Genomic DNA, 5,758 nt, shown 5'->3' on the forward strand with positions numbered 1-5,758 from the left:
AAAGTCAGTGAGACTCTTATCTCCAATAAACCACCAGAAAAACCAGAAATGGAGCTATGTTTTAAAGTGGTAGAGCACTGCTCTTAAGCAAAAACGCTGAGGGACAGCACCCAGGCCCTGACTTCAAGCCCCATGACCAAAAAAGCCTAAAAATCAAAAATTCCAGACACAGAGGAGCTGTCAGGGACCTGACATCTTATGTTTGGACTTTTTAATTGGACCTGGGAGAAACTGAGGCATAGGCAAATCCATTAGTTTAACTAAGTCCTTCCTGCAGAGAATATGTTCACTTTCCCCTTACCTGTTGCTGAAATGTAGGGGAATACGTGGGTTCAGTGACTGTCTGTGGAGACTCCAGCAATTAAATTTTGGCACTATTACTGAAAAGTCAGTGTACTGAATCAACCTTGATCCTTGTGTCCTGCAACAGAAGAATGTAGACAAGATGTGAATGTAGTGAGTGATAGGAAAGTTTATCAGCAAAGACATTTGGCCTGATGCCAAGGGAAGACTCATCATCTCCAGCCATGTTCTCGGTACACACCGAGCATTTGGGTTTAAGCAGAGGGAGAATTAGGGGCAAGGGGACAAAGGTTCCTGATAACTAGTCATCATTCCAGTTCTGGTTCTTCTGGATTCCACAGAAGCGGTTATCCTTGAGAAAACTTCATCTGGTTCCCATGAGATGACTTCTCCAGCTTCAGGGTACACAGTCTGCTCATTATGAGTAATTATCCTTATCTGGGGGCAATCTGTTCAGTAAGCATCTGCTGTTTCTTAAAGGTAGCATTAGTACGTTGTCATAAATACTTCTTGGCCAGTCTTGCCTTTTCTGGAATCCATTTTGATGGCAAAATGACTGTGGAGAGAACAGCTAAGAACAATGGCAAACCCCAAATGGCAGCCATGGTGCCAGGCAAAACAGATAACCTGTTATGAATCTACTTTCTCTAGTAGGTTGAAAGCAAGGCGGTCTCTATGGTGAGAACACAGCCCTAGCCTTTGAGATTTGAGTACTTACTAAGATCACCTGTGCGAAATTCTTATCTCTAGGTTCCCTCTATGGAATTGAGGTCACATGCGAGGAAGTCTTAATTATAACATACTCTCTCAGAGGCCTTGGGATGTCATCCTCCATTTTAGATCTCCTTTGCATTTCCCTGTCCCGCATCCATCATTATCTATGAGCATTACCTGTGTATGGCTGTTGGCCCGTATGCTGGGCTAAATTTCCTGCCCTTTGAGGACTTGCCTGCTGGTCATTGTCTCCCTGTTTGTGACTGTTTTCCTGGTTTGCCCCCACCACCTGACAACCTATCTGGGTTGGTAGCTGTGCTGGTCTGTTCCTCCCTAAGACAAGTACTGATAATCTCCCAACCCCATCTCACCCAACCACAAAGAGCAAGAGGGCCCAGGAACTCATACTTTTCTCATGGTTCTTTGGTGGTCACTCTTCATGGAAGAACAATCTATTCTTCCTTTTGTGAACTGGGATGGAATAATTTCTATGACTTTCGACTTAACCCGTTTTGTCTTCTAACGGCAACATGAGAGGGGGGAAAATCCTACTTTTATTTCTGCTTCAAATGTCTGACTCAGGATATACAGTTTGTTGCTGTGTTAGGGGAAAAAACTGCCCTGTAGCACTTTTGGAAAAAAAATGTTTGTGCTTCTGTCAGTGATGAACTTAGGTGATTAGCAAGGTTTTCCCACTAGAATTTATTGACAAAATGAAGTTGGTGTCTAATAAGTGAGAAGAATACCCCAGCACAAAAGAATCCTTTCTATGCATTTGCGAATAATGAAAAAAAGTCTAGGAAGAAAGGCGAAAATAAAAATAATCTTATCTGTGTTAGAATGTGTTGCTCTCTGTTCTTTTTTTTACTTTTCTATGATTTCTATGTTTTCTAATATGTGCATAGTTTATTTTTCAACTCAGAAACAATAAAAGGGTAATTTTAAACGTTAGTAGGCAAAGCAGACAGCTCACAGGCGCACCTGTCATGCTCTTTTCTGTGTTGATGAATATGTTCTGCCCTGGGTTTTCTTGTTAGCCCATGATTTCATTGTTTTGCAGCTTTAGTTGTTTATGTTTAGTTCCCAAAGCAGGGAGGAGGAGTGGCGAGGAATTAAATTCAGCTCCCATAACACAGGGTGTGCAGCCTGGTTCCCTTGTCCCTTTGTCTCACAGCCGTTGTGTTCCCAGTCTTTTGTTGTTTTCTGCCAGGACTTGGAGTTGAGATTTAAAGAAAAACAAGAGCTGGCCCTCCTTGCGCCCTCTGGTGTCCTAATGAGAAATAACAACTCCCCCTCAAGTCCAACAAAGATCACAGCCATTTTCTCCTCAAGGCTCCCCCAGGAAGGTGATGCCTGAAAGGAAAATGTCTGGAATTTTGGGAAAAGGAATGGAGAACAAACAGGCTAGGCAGGCTTAGCTTTTGAAACCTAACTACGTGCAATAAATACTAATTAAAAGCATTTGCACTGTATGTAGTTTTGAAAACCTAGGGGGCTGTGGGCTAGAACTCAGTCATAGTGCTGGCCTAGTATATACATAAGGCTCTGAGTTTGATCAATGCCATCTGGAAAAAAATAATCTAGTAATAAAATCAATTCTCAATTGGTTACTGGGTTCTAAAATTATTAAAGTCAAGTTTTGATCTACAAGTATGGCTTAAATACTTGAGATGATTTGTAAATGAATTAGGTGAAAGCTAGGTTTAGCTTGATTTGATGGCTTGAAGCTTTGCCAGTTATAATGTAAGAGTTAATACTCTCACGTTACCAATGTTACCTGTGATATCCTTTGCTTTGTTGTGTTTTTCATCACAGTAATAGAAAAAAAGAGAGAGAGAAAGCTCAGGGACAGTGCCCTGGCCCTGAGTTCAAACCTTAGGATAGGCCAAGAAAAGTTCTATTTTCACTGAAAATTTTATTAAAATGATTTTGGTTTAAATATTTGATTGATAGGGTTTTAGCTATTACAGTTTTATTTGAAAAGCCATTCCTGAACATTGAATGAAATTCAGTGTCAGAAGAAGATATACAGGGCCCCAACTCTCTCCCATTCTCATGAGTCACAATCTTCTCAAGTGATGTCAGAATTGGCCTGGAGGCTCCATAAAGTCATAGACAGCTCTTTTTCATCTGGCTCTTTCTCTTCTTTGCAGCCTTTATCCTTGTCTTTTTCACAATTGTCACTTGGTGGACAGATGCTACTGATATCATGGTCACTTCCAAGGCTGGAACACGAGGCTAGAGGAAGGCAACCTTTCCCTTTGGATTTATTCCTTTAACAGGAACAAAGCCGTCCAGAAGAATTCTGACAGGTGTTGCCCTGTTTCATCAGCTAATATTGGGTCACAAGAAGGCTGAGAAATTGGTAATCCAAAGTTGTCTTCTAGATTTCTAGGCTGTTTTAACAACTGAGATATTTTAGTATAATACTATGTCATATAATACTATGCTGCCTTTACAGTTTCCAATTGGAGATGCACATGTTTTGAAAGCGCTTCTGACCACATCCTTCTCTTTCAAATCCTTCAAAGGCATTTTAACAATTGACTTACCTCCAATTTTCCTCATTACTAAAGAGGCAGAACATCTTTTCCTGTTTATCTGGCATATGTATTTTCTCCAGAGCTAGTTTGGGTCCTGATTTCCTTTTATAGTTTCCTGGTGGAGTTAAGAATGAAAGGGCATTGTTAGAACTGCGATTGAAATGGTGTTGTGTTATGGTTTGTTATGGTGTTATGTTAAAGTTTGTTTGTCTGGGATGATTGTGTCTGTGGAGTGGATGTATTATAGTAGTATTCCATTTAGTACCCAAAGTGTGTCCCAGTTTGGGTAAGAAATTATATGGTCTTGTACTGCTACAAGCATACATTAAAAAAAGAAATACTACCTTTTGCTCTGCTGTGTTAACCAGTAGGTGCCAGACACTCATGGAAGCAAAGGCTTGGCTTTTTTCATTCGTGTATACCCAGAGCCCAACTTCTAGCACACAATATGTACTTAATCGATATAAATAAATCAACACATAAATGTATTGCTTGGGACTTGGCACATTGCCACTTGAGCAACTGTTAGCAAGGAATATGGAGATATGATTTTGGGGGCATACAAGTCCTGGTGCCTGCCCAAACATACATTTTTAGATTTTGAGAGCTACTGTCAAGTTGTTCTCCCCAGGGGGTGAGCCAGTTTCGACTCCCACTAGCAATATGTGCGAGCATCTGTTTCTCTAACCTTCATCCGCATGGTGTTATCAAAATTTTTGTCTGTGCCAATCTGGTAGTTTAATTTGTGTTCCCTTTACTATGGAGAAGATGGAGCATATTTTCATGTTTAAAAAGCCGTTTGAAATTTCTTTTCTTCAGAACTGTCTTCTTACATCCTTTGCCCATTTTTTTTTTTTTTTGGAAAGCATTATTGGTCTTTTTCTTACCAATTTGTAGGAATGCAAATAGTTGTTTTCAGTTTTACTATGCCTTTTGGGTTTGTTTATGGTGCTGTTACTAAGCAGAATTACATGTCGATGTAGCTTGCTTTACTTTTATAGCTTCTATGTTATACAACATGCTTTTCCTAATCCCAGATTTCAAAATAATTCTTCCATATTTTCCTCTTTTACTTTCAGTTTTTCAGTTTCTCCATATAAATCTTGATTCATCTGAGTGCTGTCCCTGAGCTCTTTTGCTCAAGGCTAATGCTTTACCACTTTGAGCCACAGTGCCATTTCTGGTTTTCTGGTAGTTAATTGGAGATAAGAGTCTCATGGATTTTTCTGCCTGGGCTGGCTTTGAACCTCAATCCTCATATGTCAGCCTCCTGAGGCTAGGATGACAGGTATGAGCCACCAGTGCCTGGCCCAGCAGAGACTCTTAATTTGCAAATTTCAAATAACTATTTCCTATAGTATTGTCTTTATGCTTTACTTTGGGGAGACGTATACAGATTTATCTTCTAGCTTTAATTTAAAATTTTGAATTCTGTGAGCATAGTTTGAACTTTGACATGCTCATTCTTACACTCAGATTGTACTTTTAAAATGGTAAAATCTTGTTTTATGGAAACAAAAGTCTCTTTCCTTGATGAGAGCATTAAAGACTTTTTTTTTTTGAAGTTTTCATCTCCCTTCAGTTTCTGTTTCCTTCAGATTGATTCACTTTTCTTCCTGTGTTTATTTGGATTCCAGTGTCTATGCTAGGGTTTTCTTTCAGATGATTGGGAACCCTTGCTAGGCTGCTCTTGATTAAGACAGAGAACTCAAAACAGAGTTTGCAGTTCTGAGTATGAGTAAAGCTTGTTTATTATGGGAGCCTTGCAGTAAGTACCCCTTGATTACCTCTACCCTTATCCCTACATCTGTATCTTTAGTTCTTCCCTCTTGAGCTAGATAGAGCCCTTGGAAAGTGCTCTAGAGTCTAAGGTCCAGTAGCCAGTGTTTTAGAACCAAGTGAGGAAAGAGGACTCTGGGGGGTCTTGGCCTTGCGTGAATATGTGGTTACTTAATTCTCAGGATTTCAGCACAGTATCTATGATCTCAGCTGTTCTCCAGTTGAAGTTCAATCAGAGCTAAAGTCAAGGTGAGGAAAGTCTAGTTTACCTTCTGTAGCAAATAAGCCATTGACAGTGCATTGTGGTGAAAGAGGATCACGGTATGGAACTGAGGAAGATGATCTTGGGGATGAACTGCTTCATATAAGTCCTAGGGCTTGAAGTCTGGGCCTAGGAACTGTCCCTGAGCTTTTGTGCT

This window comes from Perognathus longimembris, chromosome 1 (assembly GCF_023159225.1).
Source record: "Perognathus longimembris pacificus isolate PPM17 chromosome 1, ASM2315922v1, whole genome shotgun sequence".
NCBI lineage: Eukaryota > Metazoa > Chordata > Mammalia > Rodentia > Heteromyidae > Perognathus > Perognathus longimembris.